Source organism: Gopherus evgoodei, chromosome 7 (assembly GCF_007399415.2).
Source record: "Gopherus evgoodei ecotype Sinaloan lineage chromosome 7, rGopEvg1_v1.p, whole genome shotgun sequence".
NCBI classification, from domain to species: Eukaryota; Metazoa; Chordata; order Testudines; family Testudinidae; genus Gopherus; species Gopherus evgoodei.
The window spans coordinates 25,787,927-25,805,516 of NC_044328.1; the positions used below are offsets into that span (position 1 = coordinate 25,787,927).

Genomic DNA, 17,590 nt, shown 5'->3' on the forward strand with positions numbered 1-17,590 from the left:
TCTGTTTGGAGCGCTCTAAGCCCTTTTGTAAATCCATGCAGCTGTTTGTGGCCTTGGCTGAAAGCATGAGAGGCCTCCTGGTGTCGGTGCAGCGACTCTCCTCCTGGATTACAGACTGCATTCGGGCATGTTATGATGTCCCAGCGGTCACGGCCCACTCGACCAGGGTGCAAGCAGCTTCAGCGGCCTTCCTGTCACAAGTCCTGATCCAGGAAATCTGCAGAGCTGCCACCTGGTCGTCGGTGCATACCCTCACGACTCACTATGCAGTCAACCAGCAGGCCCAAGAGGACATGGCGGTTAGCTGAGCGGTCTTCCGATCAATTGTTCCATGACTCCTACCCTCCTCCAAAGATAAGCTTGTAATTCATCTAATGTGGAATGGACATGAACAAGCACTCGAAGAAGAAAGAACAGTTACCTACCTTTTTGTAAGTGTTGTTCTTTGAGACGTGTTGTTCACGTCCATTCCACCACCCGACCTCCTACTCTGTTGGAATCATCGGCAAGAAGGAACTAGAGTGGGTCAGGCAGCAGGGATATATATGCACTGCGCAGTGGCGCCACTAAGGCGGGGGCCCCGCTGACCTGGCAGGTACCACTAAAGGAAAAGTTTCCGATGCTCATGCATGTGGCACACGCACACCTAATGTGGAATGGATGTGATCAACACATCTCGAAGAACAACAGTTATGAAGAGGTAGGTAACTGTTTTTTCTGATTTGAAAAATCTACTTTTTTGTAGCGCGGCAGTACTTGCTACAGTATGGCATGTTACCTGTGTTACTGGAATTGAAGTAGTTGAATGTTGTTCAGGTAGAAATGAATGGACCTCTAAATCCCTGGACAAAGAGGAAGGGGCCCGATTTAGCACCTACACAATTACCGGAATCATCATCTTTGTGCCACCAACAAATAGTGTCTGGGTTGGGCATGCCTGTGGATGTGGCTAGTTGGTGTACGAAGTGTTCCTTATGAAATACCACTCAGTTGGTATTGCCAGCACCATCATCTTGATGTATGTTCTAGACAGGACTCAAACTATTGCTCCTTTCCAAATAGAGTTCATGCTTTTATTAACACAATTATTCTGTTCTTAAGTTCTCTCTGTTGGATCTTCTCTTCTATAAGGATGGGGGAGGGGAAAGCAACTGTACATGAAGAATGATCTCTGGGAATACATATGTAGGCATTCAGAGTTTAGATACAGCTCTAAATCCTGTTTAGCTGTTTTGTAATTGGCGGCGGCGGCGGCGACAGTGGTGTGTTCCAGCGACGCACTGTAGAGCAGGCCTTCTCAAACCTGAGCACATGACTCCACTGTGAAGCCTGGAAAGTAGTACCTGAAACTCTTTTGTGTCTGTCCTTTTTTAATTACAGATTTCAAAATAAGATGCATGGTATTTTCTGTGAGATCTCCTGTTGTTTATTTCAGCTCCAGTGTAAGTTTTTCTTATGTGTCCATCAGAAAAGCAGGAATTAAGCCAGGCCTCTCATGCAGTCACTCCTTCTGGTTGCTCATCTGTTCTCAGTGCCCCATCTTTTGGTGCCCAGCCAGTGTGGAGCAGGTGGTGGAGTGGGGAAAAAGAAAAGGGGAGAGATTCATATGGTATCAGTCTGGCACTGTATAGATACACATTTCAAGTCACTTTTTTTTTTCTGGAGCCTAACTTCTCCCAAAGTTTGAATGTATGTTGGTCAGGTGGGCATTGTTCAGTTTCACTGAATAGCAAGAGGAGCGAATATAGGGAGAAGCTGTTCTAATTACATGAGTCTACCTGAAAGACTGAGAGTACTGAAATTTCACTGAATCTGAACAAACTCTCTAATGTGTTCTAAGTGAAGTGTCTGAGAAGCTGTTATGAAGACTTCACAGATTTACATAAAAACTAGTAATGGCTTGGGTTAATCAGTTCCTGTTGCAAACTATACTTTGCCCTGTATAAAAATGGGGAAAAGCTTTTGATGGCAAGTACGTTTTTCCCTATAAAAATAATTTCCTGTGTCCAATAATAGAAAATACTTTAATTTCATATTATACAAATAAATATTAAGTTGTTTTACGTAATATGCACCTGAATATTGCTTTTCCACCAAATAGAAGTGAAGAATCATACACTTTTTATACCCCAGTATTCCTTTTTCACAAAGAATAATCATTTTATTTTGAGAAACTCCTCACATGAATAATTTCAAGCCTATTCTCTATTTGTAGGAAAAGATGAACTAAGAAAAAAAAGGTCAAATGAACAGCAAAACTTCCTAGTAATATCTCAGCAAACATTCAGTGATTTATAAAACTACTACTTGGATTACAATCAAACTAAATAAAAGGAGAAACAACCTGGAGCACAATTTGTTAAACAGAGTGCAGTTCACAGATTATCAGAGATCTCTTTAAATTTGAAAGAAAACAAATTCATAGTAAAGCAAATAAATTTTAAAAACAGAAGTCTAACATCCACAGCATAAATCCTCTAATGTTCCAGATCAGCTCCTGATTCAGTCCTCAGATTCCAGATTAGATTAATCATTTTCTTTTCTTCTCTGGGGGTCATTTTTGTTACTCAGAAGATGTTTTATCTCAGAATAGATTTTACCTTCATGAAAATTTACAGTTAGGTAAACTGAATATGAAAAACTCAACCTCTGCAAATGAATGCTGATTTAGAATTCACCAGCAAACATGGCCCTGGCTCTCAGTAAATAGCATCTATAAATGCAATCTGGTGTAATACAAATTGGCTGTTTCACCACACCTAATTATAATGTTGTAATAAAGCATTTGGATTCTTGCAGGAAAATCCAGATGTGTTTTTGTTACTTGAATTATTTTTTAATATTTTGGCCTCTTTTCCATTTCTGCAGAGTCTTTCATTAATCTTTTTAGGAGGAGATTTTCAAAGACACAAAGGACAGGTAAGTGCCTAACATGGGAGTTAAGCACCTTTACTCAGCATTAAAGATTCAACAGCTAGTGAATTCTAGCTAATGTTTCTAACAGTTCTGTTCTCTGCTGTGTCACCTTTGTATTTCTAGATTGTGTAGTCTGATGACTGACGGTTTGCTTGTTTTTATGCTTCCTGATGGGTTATACAGCATGATATAATAGAGTTCTATTTGGCGATGAGGCTAGAAGGAAGACTGACTAATCAAATCAGAAGGAAGCTATTTTTCCTTCATTTTTGTTTTTGTCCTCTGTAGCAAAATATGTATTGAGCATCTGCGTAGAATGCCACTCACATGTAATAACAATTAGGACTATTTCACTTTTCATATCTTTTCAATACAATCCTAAAGCACTTAAACTTGGCAAACTATATCCAGGAATCTGTTCATTTACCAGCACATGACAATAGACTGTATTTTAGGACTGGACAGGGAGCATATCCCACTGAAACTGCAGGAGGAATTTTAAGTAGACAGAAGGTAATGACAGAAAGTGAATTGCTAATAAAATCTCTAAAACCATGTGGTCCTGGCTTCCCTTTTCCATGTAAAGAACTGCACCTTCAGCAACAGTTTCCTCTAACACTACAGTTGGGCACTGGTTCTGTATTGACTTAGAGAGAGGAGTGCTACATATTTAATCATTTAGTGTAATAGCGCATTGTACTGCTTTAGTGTACAGCTTGCTGTAGCAGTTAGACTTTGATACTTAACCAGCTCAGTCGTGCTTATGAGTGCCGACTGGATTGCAGCAATATGTAATATAGAAAGTATATATTTTCTTTAAGTGCTCACATTATGGCATTCTCTGTCCTTCCACTTAATTAGAGACAGCTAAAAAGTGACTTAAATTTAATTGGAAGAATACAGCTCATGAAACTGACTTTAGTGTAATGGAATTTGAGCAGTTCTGTGGCCCATTCCAGCAAGTTGCAAATTTAGTAAATGATAGCTGAATTAACCTAACTTCAGTGGACTGCAGAGAGTGAGTTTCTATGTTAGCATGATAGATTTTAAGCTGATGCTTGCCAAGACATAACTGATTACAAATTGACATTTTGTGCTTAACACTATGCTGCCACCATCCTTGCTGCTTTGTGACAAACTGTCACTCCGCGGTACTGTATGACTAGGTGGTCGTTGAAAAATTAACCTGTTTTATGTTGTGGGTAGTATACTGTTGACAGCGTTCAGAAATAAGTCAAGTGTGTGGTACCTGCATGGTAGGTAATAAGTGTCATTGCAGGAATGTCATAAAAACAAGGTGCCAAGCAAGCCCCAAATGACCAAAACATGCAATTTTTTTCACATATTCTGTTTGTACTGGTAGTAGCTAATGTCATTATATAATCTTACATCATGCAACTCCCATATCTCTCTCCCCTCCCTTATTCCTTCTTTCCCCTCCTTCATTTTCCCCACAAAACAAAAAGACATAGCTCTTTTCTTTCTCTAGTTTGCCATCTGGAATTTTCATTTGTGGCTAGATAGATAAACATTATTTTGATTCAGATGAAGGCTTACAACTCATTCATCTTTTTCGTATAATTTGTACTAAGATGGACCTCTGAAGCAGATTCCTGATGTTTGGAATAATTTGGGCAAAATACAGACCATGTATAAGTAGATTCAGCTCTGATTTTTACCCTGTGTAATTAACAAATAAGAAATCCAGCCATTTATTGTATCTTAAAATAACACTGTTAAAATATATTACTATGTTTTTAAATGGTTACAACTTAAAACAGACCTACAACAATGAAAAACCCATTAAATGAAAATCTAGTCCTGGTAGCCAGAGTCTGCTATGGACCAGTGCAGATGTACCTGTTAATACATTCAGAAAAGGTTTCAATTTTTTAGATAGGGACTCTTCTCCCAGATCCCTTTACATTTCTGACATCTTGCTTTCCATTTGTAGCTAGCTTTCAACTTATTCTTGGGCACTTTGAAGCATTCAAAAATGCTTGATGCATTTTTTGAGAAGGAGCAAGATTTGAAGAGATTGCGTAGAGAGTTGGTAATCCCTTAGTGCATTTGAGTAAACGTCCACATAGTGCCTTTCACGTGGCTGTAGAGGGGACTTTTGGAGTAGGGTTGGTTTTTCCAGTAGCCTTTTCCAGTCAGGATGTGGGCGGGGGAGGGTTTAGTGGCTGTAGGCAGACTATATGTCAGTCTTAACTCCTGTAACTCCTTGTCTGGCTGTGCTGAAAGGACAGGAGACATTTGATGAGGTTTTAATCAGCTGCAACTTTATGATTAGATGTTTGGGACTACCTCGCAGATAGAAGCGTACAGTACATTAACCCACGTGTTCATTCCATAATTATCTGGGGGGCTTCCAACAGCTCCCTCCTCTTTTTCCATCCAGGTCCCCCAGCCAATCCATTGCTGGGACCTTACCATTCACCCACCCTCATAGGAGCAGGGCCTGAGCTTCCTTTCGGCGACCCTAGGTGGTTGCCTAGGGTGCCAGGATTCGGGGGGGCGGCATTTTGTGTGCTCCCCACGGGGCACGTGGCAGCTTCCGGTTCTACTCCCGTCACGCCGCCAAAGAAGGACCTTCTGCCAACGTGCTGCAGAAAACAACGGCAGGCAATTGAGCGGCTCCATGATTGCCACTGTCGTCTGCGGCATTTTGGCAGAGAGTCCTTCTTCGGCGGCGTGATGGGAGCGGAACCGGAAGCTCCTGCGCGCCTCGTAGGGAGTGCACAAAATGCCGCCCCCCGAATTCTGCCTAGGGAGCCAGAAACCCTGACGCCGCTCCTGCATGGGGTATAAGAAAGTGGGATTGGCTCCTGGCTGTATCAATCATAGGTGTCCCCATTCTCATTTTGTTCCTTTAATAAACACCTCCTTTGTACGTCCTTTTCCAAGCCATTTTTCAAGTCACAGTATACCTTCCCTATGGAGTACCTGCACTGGACATCTGCTGTAAGGAGGTGCCAGAAATTAGCTTGGCTGCTTCCCCCCAAACTAGTCAGATTCCCAGACATCTCTCACTTCCCTTTTTTTATATCTGTCAAAACAAATAGGCACCAAAGCCTTACAGGGGAACCCCATCCTCCCTGAATAATTTTGGTGCTCTAGGATATAAAATTGCAGAGAGTCTTACGTCCCCAAGGAATTTGGCCACCTTCCTGTTCACTGCCACCTCCCTGTTTGCTGCCGCCTCACCTTGTCCACCCAGGAGGTGCCCCACAGCTCCCTGTCAGACTCTGCGTTAATGCATGTCTGACCAGACAATTTTATTTTCTGCTGAAAAAATTGAAGGCTCAGTCTCAAGTCCCTCTTTGCTCTGTGCATTAATTCAACCCCTTTACACATTCCGAAATGGTGTTTTCCAAGGTGTGCCACCATTATATTGGTGACTGCTGCAAGCCCCTGCAGTGCACAGCAGTGGCATCAGCTGGTCCAATAACGTGCCTCCTTCCATGCCAACTCATGCTTGCCCTGTTGCTGGACCCTGGTTGCCAACCATCAAAGCAGCAAGGATGCATGCCTGTCCATATAAAAAACCAATCTTGTGCCCACAAATCCACACCACTGTCTCCATGGCTGGTCTTCCAACATCTGGAATGAAATCACAAATATTTATATTGACTCACGACCTGAGGTCGCGCACACGTTTTGTATGCTTCCGAATGCCAATGTCTGATTGCCTGAATTTCCCCTGCCACCATTTCCAGCTATACTGCTGCTGTTACGGCCTTGATTCTGAATGCATGGGAACCAAATACTATGGGACAGAAGCAAGCTCACTGCGTTCCTGGAGGATAACAGATTCTTCCTGGCCTTCTTGATCAGTCATTGACCATTGCAAGTTTAATATCCTTACTTGTGCCTGCCAGTGTACATCATGCAGTTCCAAGTCCCCTCCTGCAGAGACCCTACAAAACTCAGGATCTAGCTTGCTGATCCGGAAAAGACCAAAAATTGCTATTAAGAATGCTGCTCTGAGCAAACCGCCTATATCCCTAAAAATGTTAACTGTAATGGGCCAACATGACTCCTCCATGAGGTTATTGGAATGTGACAACCTGCCAGAAACCTTTGAGTTAAAACCACTGTATGGATATGGATAACCATTTATCCTACTCATGAATATAACAGCTGGAAGGCAAGTCAAGACTGTTGAGGATGCCAGTTGACAAGGTGCCAGCAACACCATGTAGCGCAGCACCCTCTCCTTCATAACGAGCCATTTGGTGACCAGCCTTCCACCCCTGTAATTGCATGACTATTAGAACCTGTCTTGTAGCTCTGCCACATGAGCAGAACCAGCTGCCCTCCATGCTACACTGATAACCATTCTACCCCAAGGTTCAATAGCGCACTGGTTCTTGGTAAGCTCCTGGTGCGAGCTCCGTGCCTCAGCCTGCTCCATGTAAAAGGGGGCTTCACCACACAGGCGCTCCCTTTTAAGCCCTTCCACGCTGGGCCCTCATCCCCTTTTGCAGCAGTTTTGCTTTCCTCCCTCTCCAGCCATAAAGTTCTGTTCCCTCCATTTGGCCAGCCAGCCAAATTCCCTTTGCTTAAAGGTGCGTTGCAGTCATTTGCCTGACAGAGGATTTCTTCCTTTGCAGATCTTGCTGCTATGCAGCCCGCTTACTCAGGCTGTGAACTGAGGACAATATGTAGTTTAAAGTACAACTCAGACTATTACCATTGCTTTCAGATGTGAACAAGCAGAACAGTTATTAGATTAAATTTTAGTATAGGACTTGCATATAAAATTTTTATAATGTACGAAGTGCAATTTTCAAAAGTGTCTAAACCCTGTTAAAAACAACATGGAGTCTGCTAGCACCTTAAAGACTAACAGATTTATTTGGGCATATGTTTTTGTGGGTAAAAAAACTCAATTCAGGTGCATGGAATGAAAATTATAGATACAAGCGTAAATATATATTGGCACATGAGGAGAAAGGAGTTACCTTTACAAGTGGAGAACCAATGTTGAAGGCCAATTCAGTCAGGGTGGATGTGGTTCACTTCCAATAATTGATGAGGAGGTGTCAATATCAAGAGAGGAAAATTGCTTTTGTAACAAGCCAGCCACTTTCAGTTCCTATTGAAGTCCAAATTGATGGTGTTAAATTTGCAACATTCATTTGTTGCTTATTTAAACAGAGCTAGATCCTGAAGCCTAGTGTTTCCTTTTGTTCTGTCCTAAGGGATTGTGCTATTCATTTGGCAATTTCCTGACCAGAGGTGAAGAACGGAGATAATCCTTCATAAGGATAAAGATGATACAGCCAGCTCCATACCAGCTGCCTCACTGTATAGGCTGTGTTTGGGAGTGGGAGAGCACATGTCTGGAAATGCTTTGTGTCAGCAACCGCTGCCAATGAAATGTTCCCCCCACTCCCCAATGAGCTCTTACAAGGCTGCTTAACTTGGAGTAGCCTTGGGATTGCTCTAATTGTATGTTGGCTGGACCAAGCAGTCCCAGGGATCAGAGGTAGAAGGATCGGGAATATCACTGCTCAGCTGCACCTGAAGATCCAATACACATCCTGTTTCTGAACACCAAGAGCAAAATTTAATTTTTAAAAATGGTGATTTCTGGTATGAGACTGACACTTCTCTAACTAAGGCAACAGTGAGCTCATTTTGTTTGTGTTTTTTGCCCAAATTTGATATTAGGATAACATGGATGCCTTTTTTCATTCAGAAATACCTTATTTCTAAGCGTTAAGCACCTGAAATTAGGGTTTATAATGGAAATATTATCAACCATATAGTGATTTACAGGTTAACACCACGATAGCATCCTCTGATGTTAGTGCTATGATTCTGATAAAGCTGTCGGCATGACCTTGAGTTATTTACTTTGTAATTTATCAGATGACAGTACTTGTCAGACACTTATTAAAATTCAGTGAAATCTTTGTTTTAGATTCATAACATGTAGTTTAATTTTTTAATCAAACTTTGTTACACTGTTTTCAACTTTACAAACTCAGTGATGAAGTAAAAGGACAAGGTAGGGACATTTTTAGCTCTCTAAGCCAATAAGAAGAAGCAGTGTGAAATACCAGTGGGCAGATGCAAATATCTAACTAGGAGCAAGAAATGGGGAAGGAGGAGGCTAAATAATGTGCTAACTGATTTTGACTGTTTTGGTTTCAGTCATCAGCAGAAGAAGAAAGTACTAGAAGAAGGGTGGGGGAGAATGAACAAATAGAGTCCAACAAGCATTGTCTACTTCTTAATCTAATGACATGGAGGTGGAAATCAGAATATTCTGATGCTGTAACAAAGCAAACTCTTAGAATTTCTGCTCTTTCTGTTGGCATAGGGGAATACCAACCTCCACCATTAAGGAGTTAATTCAGGACATTATTATTTAAATACCTATTCATGTTAAAAGGCAGGATGATATAAAATTTATTTCATTTTTCAATTGATCTCTAAATAGCCATGAAAATCAATTTCTTTTCAGCACCCAATTAAAATCAACCATTTCCTTAGCTTAGGGTAAACTCATTCTAGATTAGGCTTATATGATTTTGAAGAAAAGTATTGCTTGATCAGGATGAGCCTTTCTGCGAGGCAGGGGATCAGTATGTGAATACAGTTGCCATCATACACTGGACATACTGCATTGGCCTCATAATTGTCAGAAAGCATGAAGCCAAGAGAAAAGCCCTTAAGGGTATGCCACACATTTATTTAATCATTTAAGTGTTCAAAATATTGGCTGTTGAGTAATCAGTATGAAATCCAGTTATATGAACTGTAGGTTGATTCCAAACTAGAGCTCTTACCGCTATAGTAGGAGCCAGAATTTAGAGAATTTATTCCTCTGATTTATTTTCTTTACACAGTTTAATTAGTCATTGCTCTCTAGCTATATAAGTACAGATACAGGTATACCGAGGTCTGCTTTTTCATTAAATAATAGTGCAGACTTTTGGTGTGTTTGTATTTTTATTGGTTTAGCCAAGAAATAGAATATCTAATATCACCTCTGTTGTGTGGACTGTCTTTATAAATTTGTTCATGGATTAACAAGATTAGGAAAAATAACAAATCACTTGCAGTAGAGTATGTTAGGAGGTTTTGATATAATTGAAAGTAAAAACGTAAAACACCTTTCAGTAAAACTAATCGTCCTGCTGTCAGCTAGGACTCCTTCCGATGTCGTCTAGCATGTACTGGGTGCTGTAAAAATCATAAATAATTGCTTTGTATTGCCCAATTTTAAATGACTCAAACAGTGGGGCTTTTACCATTTCGCTCGGAAGACTACTCCATGGTCTAGTAAACTTGACTTTTAGGATATTTTTCCTGGCAATTAATCTAATTTTTTTATTTCCTTACCTCTTTGTTGTCATCTTGTTTGATTTTAACAGCCATAAACAATGGATCTCTGTGTACTTCAACTATTTGTAGAGAGCTCTGTCCTCTTCCTTCTCCTTAGTTGTTGTTCTAGATACCTCTATTTTCATAATCTTTCCTTCAGAAGTCGGTTTCTTCTACTCCTTGCTTGTTTTTTCAATTTTAGTGTTATGTAAGGTGGCGTCGTCTTCAAGTGCTTGCTCATGTCGATTCTATTTTAGATGGGTGCATGCCCACATGTACAGTTGTCAGAGATTTTTGCCTTAGCGGTGTCCATAGAGTTGGCTTTGAGAGCTGCGCTTATGAGTCGGTATATTAGGCACCACTGACCCTATGCCCTTTCAGTTCCTTCTTACTGCCTGTGACAGTTGATTGGATCACCTCATCTTGCAATCCACAAGAGCGTTTGTGGTTCTTCATGGACCTTTGTTCTACCAAATCTATACATAGTTGTTAGTAGTTGGTTAGTCTTTGTAGTGTTAAGTGAGAGTACTTAGAATCTCATCTGGGACTTCATCTGGGAGTGGGGCATGACCTGCTGTCCCAGTTTCAAGTCATGTGCATCTTGCAGCAGACCAGTGCCAATCAGTAACCCCACAACAGCTGCCTGAAATGTTTGGGGGAACCCCGTAAAAAGGAAAGGTGTCATATTTGTAGAAACTTTCACCCTCGCACCCAAAAAGAGCAGGGTAGCTGCTTGAGGGCCCATCTCATGGAGGCTGTGCTTTGTCCCATGTCAGAAGGGAACCCACACCCCGCTCTGCAGTGGAACCCACGCTGAGTACTTCGGCTTCAGTGCGAAGCACACCACTGGCACCGGGCTCTACCTGGCACCATTCCTCCTCGCCGGTGCCGAAGAAGCTCCAGAAGAAGAGGATACCCTTGGCACTGAAGGACAAGGGGCCTGTGGTTGAAGGACCTTTGTCAGGCCATGGACCTACTATGGGGCTTCACAGGGATACCACTGAGGTTGGACTCCCCAACCAGGCCAGGGATCCACTCCCGACCCTGGGAAGTGGCAAGGGTCCCTGGCCTCTCCCAGGGCTGTCAATGCCTGAAGCGGTACCGGTGGGTGAAGAGCAAAGCACACCAGCTCTGCAGGCGCCGCACCAGGTGGCTGACATGGCTACGGCCCTGGCACCAAAGAGGAAGCCTATTGGAGTGCAGCCTCACAGAATGGCTGACCATCCCTTGTCACCAGACTGCAGGTGCACATTTCTGTCTCTGCAACCTTGGATCCCGGCACTGTATCCTAGCTCTCCAGCTAGAAGACCCAGGTCCCTGATGAGCTCCCCGCCTACTAGTTGCAGGACTCTCAAGTTGAGATGCCGTTCCCTGTACTGCCAGTACTGGCGAACTTCCAGCCACAGGTCACCTAGACCCCGATCATCCTCCTCCAGGTGGTCTCCTAGAGGTCGGTCACCGTCCTGGTGGGGCCGCTCAGGATCACGGCACTGGTCTGTCACCCTGGTACCGCTCCTCCAGCAGGTTTCGCCACTTGCCTTTACCTTGCCAGTTGCTCACCAGAGTCAGCAGACAAAACCAGGCCTTGACACCTCCACTAGAGTCGCTGGAGGGACAGTGGTCCAGGTTGGACCAGGAGTTTTGCCTTTTGCCCTGAAAGGGAACTCTCCGCCTATGCGGGAGACCAACGCAGCACTGGCACAGTGCCATTATAGCGGCGACCGTGGCCCACACGGTGGCTGTACTGGAGCCAATGGGGGGTGCTCGTGATGCTGGATACGTATTCCCAGCCTTCCCTGGCTGCCTCGGAGAAGCTAGCCATGGCACCGTTGGCGCCGCAGTCAGAGCACGGTACTGAGCCAGATGTGGGAGCAGCACACCAGACCCCGACACTTAGGGAGTCCTCCCCTGACAAGGAGGGGAGCCTACTCTTCCTCATGCGGTACAGTTCTCCTTGTTATCCCTGGATGAGGCGGTGGCCAGGCTCTCCCACTCCAGCAGTCCCGTGGACAACTTTAAGGAGCATCAGGCCCTCCTTAAAAGGAGATCACAGAGGAGGCCGACAACCTCTTCAATGTGATTTCGGCCACCACTCCTGCTCGGGTTGCATTGCCTGTCCACCTAAAGGTGCTTAAGATTGCCAAGTTATTGTGGCAAACCTCCTCTTCTATTCTGTGAACCTCTGAAAAGGTGGAACATAAATATTCCATCACTACAAAGGAATTTGAATATATGTATATGCATCTTCTTGTGGTATCACTGGTCGTGTCTGCAGTGAACGAAGGGGACAAACAAGGCCAAGTTAGCAGCACCCCAAAGAACAAAGATGGCCAAATGACTAGATTTGTTTGGCAGAAAAGTTTGACTGCTTGTCTTCAAATTCCGGCTCTCTGATCTCCAGACCCTGCTTGGTAGGTATAATTTTAATCTGTGGGACTCCTTCAATAAGTTTAGAGGCCCTTCTTCAGGATTGTGTCCACGAGTTTGCTCCTCTTCAACTAGCCTGGGATGCTACTAACTCAGTGGCCAGGGCTGCAGTCCTCTGGGTTGTCCCAAGAGATGCAGGCCATGATTCAGGACCTCCCTTTTGAGGGTATGAGGCTCTTCTCCGAGCTGACGGAATCAAGGCTCCATGACCTTAAAGACTCCCAAGCCACTCTCTGTTCCCTGGGCCTTCATACCCCTCAGTGGTCCAGGAAGCCTTTCAGTCCTTCTCCTGCTCCCCCTCTGCAATCTAGGTCCTGTGGAACTTCCAGAGCGGGTTCCTACAGGAGGAAGAACAAAGACAAAGGGCATAATAGCAGTGTCTGTTGTCTTTCCGACGGGCTGCATAATCTGACCTTCCCAGAAACCAGGGAGGTCAAAAGCAGCTGTTACGAGGGTGCGCCCGAGGACAACGTCCTAGTGAATCTGCTGGATCCATCCCTCTCTTTCCTCAACTGCCTTTGCCCTTTCCGGTCGGCCATGTCCTGTATCCCCTCAGATTGTTGGGTGCTTGATACAGTCTCTTCGAGCTATATCCTATGGTTCATTGCCGAACACTCCCTCTCACCCCCCTTCCCCGTCCCTCTTCAGGGACCCTTCTCACATGCAGCTCCTTGTTCAGGAGCTTGTGCTTGGGGGCAGTGGAGGAGGTCCCTTGGAACATGGACGGAAGAAGGTTCTACCCCCGTTACTTCCTAATTCCAAAGACAAAAGGGGGCCTCAGAGCCATTCTGATATCGGGGAGTCCAAATTTACCCATACCTCGGCGACTGGTTGATAAAGGACCAGTGCCATGATCAGGTGCAGAGGCATCTTGATCTGGTCTGTTCCATGTGTCACAATTGGGAGTGATAATAAAGAGCAAAAGTCAACCTTGACCCAGTGCAATGTGTAGAATTCATCAGAGTGGTTCTCAGCTCCACTCAGGCCAGAGCCTTCCTCCTCGAGACTCAATTCCAAACCAGGGTGGAACTCATCTTGTGCATGTGAGTCCAGCCGCTCAACCACCGCCCACACATGCCTGAGATTGTTGGGTCACCTGGCGACATCTGGAGGTGATCAGCTCCATCTTCCGCAAGTAGGGAACTCCCCAGGTGGACCTGTTGGCATCTAGGCAGAACAGGAAATGCCACATCTTTTGGTCAGTGAGGGGCATGGACTCAGGATCCCTGTCAGATGCTTTTCTACTCCCATGGTTGGGGGCTCTTGTGTACACCTTTCCTCCAGCACTGTTCCTTTGCAGGGTCTTCATGACGATCAAGCAGCACAGTGCAAAGGTGATCCTCATAGCACTGGCTTGGTTGCACCAGCTCTGGTACAGCAAGCTGCTGGACATTTTGGAGGTGACTCTGTTCTAGCTGCTGCTCAGGCCAGGCTTGCTGTCCTAAAACCGCGGCAGTCTTCTGCATCCAAGCCTGGCAGCGCTGCGCCTGGTGGCGCTGCACCTGACAGCTTGGCTGCTATGTGATTGAATGAGAAGGAGGAACAGTGCTCGGTCGATGTCCAACAGATCCTGTTGGTAAGTAGAAAGCCCTCTACTGGAGTGACCTTACCTGGTCAAGTGGAAGAGGTTCACCTGTTGGATCTTGGATAAAGGCATCTGGCCCAAGAGAGCCTTGTTGTAGCTGATTTTAGACTATCTTCTGCGTCTCAAGCTCCAGGGCTTGTCCCTTTCATTGATCAAGGTCCACTTGGCGGCCATCTCAGCCTTCCATCCACCGTTCAAAGGCAGGCCAGTTTTCACCCAAGACACAATGGTCAGATTCCTCAAGGGCCTTGAGAGCCTCTACCCGCACATCAAGAACCCCATTCCTCAATGGAACTTGAACCTGGTGCTGCCGCAGCTCCCGGGTTCTCCTTTCGAGCCTTTGGCTTCCTGTTCTCTCCTCCTCCTATCCTGGAAGGTTGAGTTCCTGGTTGTGGTGACTTCAGCCTGTAGAGTCTCTGAGATTTGGGTGCTCACCTTGGAACCACCTTATATGGTCTTTTACAAGGACAAGGTCCATCTGAGACTGCACCCGGCTTTCCTGCCCAAGGTAGTCTCTCAGTTTCATTCAAACCAGGACATTTACTTACTGGTCGTCTTTCCAAAGCTGCAGAAGTTGAAGGAGGAAGAGTGTAGACTGCATGCCTTGAATGTTAGGAAGGCTCTAACCTTCTACATTGACAGGACCAAACCATTCTGTAAGTTGATACAATTTTTTCATCACAGTGGCTGACAGGATTAAAGTTCATCTTGTATCCACTCAAAGAATTTCTTCTTGGATCACCGCCTGCATTCACTTCCGCTATGATCACGCAAAGGTGCTGCCCCTGGCGATTTGTCATAACCCACTCGACCAGGGCACAGGCCTCTTTGGCAACTTTTCTTGCCCAGGTGCCTATCCAGGACATCTGCAGCGTGGCCACCTGGTCGTCTGTCCATATGTTCATGTCCCACTGTGCAATTACCCAGCAGGCCGGGGACGATGCTGGCTTTGGTAGGGCAGTACTGCAAGCTGCGAGACTGTGAACTCTGGGCCCACCTTCATAGATACTGCTTGTGAGTCACCCGGAATGGAATTGACATGAGCAAGCACTCGAAGAAGAAGATGCGGTTACCTACCTTTCGTAACTGTTCTTCGAGATGTGTTGTTCATGTCCATTCCATTACCTGCCCTCTTGCCCCTCTGTCGGAGTTGTCGGCAAGCAGGGGCGTGTCTAGACATTTCACCGCCCCAAGCAGGGCAGCATGCCGTGGGAGGAGCTCTGCCGGTCACTGGTCCCACGGCTCTGGTGGACCTCCCGCAGGCGTGCCTACGGAGGGTCTGCTAGTCCCGCCGCTCCACTGGACCCTCCTCAGGCATGCCTGCGGGAGTCCACCAGAGCCACTTGCTGCCCGACTGGCAGAGTGGCCCCCACAGCATGCCGCCCCAAGCACGTGCTTGGCATGCTGGGGTCTGGAGCCGCCCCTGCCGGCAAGAAGGAACTGAGAGAGAGTGTAGGGTCGGTGGTGCCTAATATACCGATGCATGAGCGTGGCACTCAAGGAGGCGCCACAGCCAACCCTACAGATACCGCTAAGGCAAAAGTCTCTGACAACTGTGTTCATGGGTGCATGAACACCTAGAGTGGAAAGAATGTGAGCAACACATCTCAAAGAACAACAGCTATGAAAGGTAAGTAACCGTTTTTTTTCAGATTTTCAACATTTCTTGGTACTAAGGTGCCTCAAACTGAATATTGTGGGGCAGATTTTCTCTGCATCATGATTCTGCTTGGCACATATGAGAGGGGAAAGTGGCAGGGAGCTATTTCTGGCTCCCTAATTCTTGATGCCAGTCCTGGCATGACTTAGAGATGTTGAAAGGCATCTCTAACTTCCATCACTGACTTAAAGGTCCTTACTGGATCTTGTGCCCTTAGAGTGTAGGTAAAGCAGAGCAGAGCTTCATTCTATTATACTCCCACTGTTGGGGGAAAGTATGACAGGCCCAGGTTTCAGTGTTGCCAAGTCTAGTGATAAAGATTTGGGACTTTAAGAAAACCACTGTATGAGTTCTATGATTACATGAGAATCTCAGCTTTCATTAAAAAATAAAAGGGCGTTATAGCTCTCATAGTTACATAGCAAAGCTTGGACATGTGAACATCAGATGTTCAAAGGCCACAGGTCAAATAAAAAGAACCTCATGGTATTTTAATCAGAATTTTTAAGGCAGCCTTTTGATTTTTGGAGAGCTAACTAATGAAGTATGAATGGAATTTATATGTATCCATACCTTTGTGTGTGTGTGTGGTTGTGTCTGTGTATCTGTGTTTGTATAAGCATATTCATATGTATGTTTATACTTGTGAATAAATTGCAGTAACCACTATTACTTGGCATCACTTTTTTTCAGGTATCTACATCATCATGAATCTTGCGCTTTCCTCTCATTCCTGGTTTTAAGTGTTTTGAAGAATGGCACAATAAAGCCCAATGCTTATCACTCTGACCAGTTTTGTCTCGTTATTTCCTCATGTTTCTCATGTCTCTTGTATCTACCTGGTTTTTGTTGTCAGTCTTATTCTTATCTTATTCTTGCTGCGCTTAGGTTGTAAGCTGTTTGGGGGCAGAGATCATCTTTTTGTTCTATGTATGTACAGTGGGCTCTTAGGTTCTACCACGTGGCAGAATAATTAATAATAATATGCAACACTATAGTACTTATATCTAATTTAGTTACACTGAAATGTAAATAGTACACTCTAAATACGTATTGATTAAAAATATTTTTGTAACCAAACAAAGATAAAATATGGCTTAGAGGAAATGTATAATGTTATTGTTGGTCCGGAAGAAAACTGAAAAATGTTTGGCACATATTTGGAAGTACACTTTATTGGTAGCCATAAAAAGTTGATTGTTAATGATAGGAATGAAAAATGTGTGTCCTTTACTAAGTAGTGATTGATTTTTCCAACACAGCCATTCCATATGTGCTTCTGCAGTTATTATTCACATAATATTGCTACTGTAAACCAGTGAATATGCTTTATTGTCATAATAATCTCTTTGAAATCAATGTAAAAAAACTTTTTCTTTAGATGTTCGCTAACAAATCAACCATAAAACTGCTATTCTATGTGATTTTCTTTTAGAGATCAGTGCTGAATTATTTAACATTTTTTATTATTTTAATGTAGATGCTATTTAATGTTGATTTCTCGTAACAGATTGAATTACCTCTACTAAGGTGTAGGATGAGTGACAAAAATACAGTATATAATTTGGGTGCATTTAAGTAGTGTGTATTCTTGTTTTTGCTTACTACGATTTTTCTCTGTTTAAGCCCTCAAAGAAATTATTTTTGCAAAACTGCAC

General features: G+C 44.2%; 1 protein-coding gene across 4 annotated transcripts in view; it reads left to right on the plus strand.

Annotated features, from left to right (window-relative positions):
- MGMT (O-6-methylguanine-DNA methyltransferase) overlaps positions 1 to 17,590 on the plus strand; it is a 324,659-nt gene that overhangs the window by 56,890 nt on the left and 250,179 nt on the right. The gene's annotated exons all lie outside the window — the stretch shown is intronic.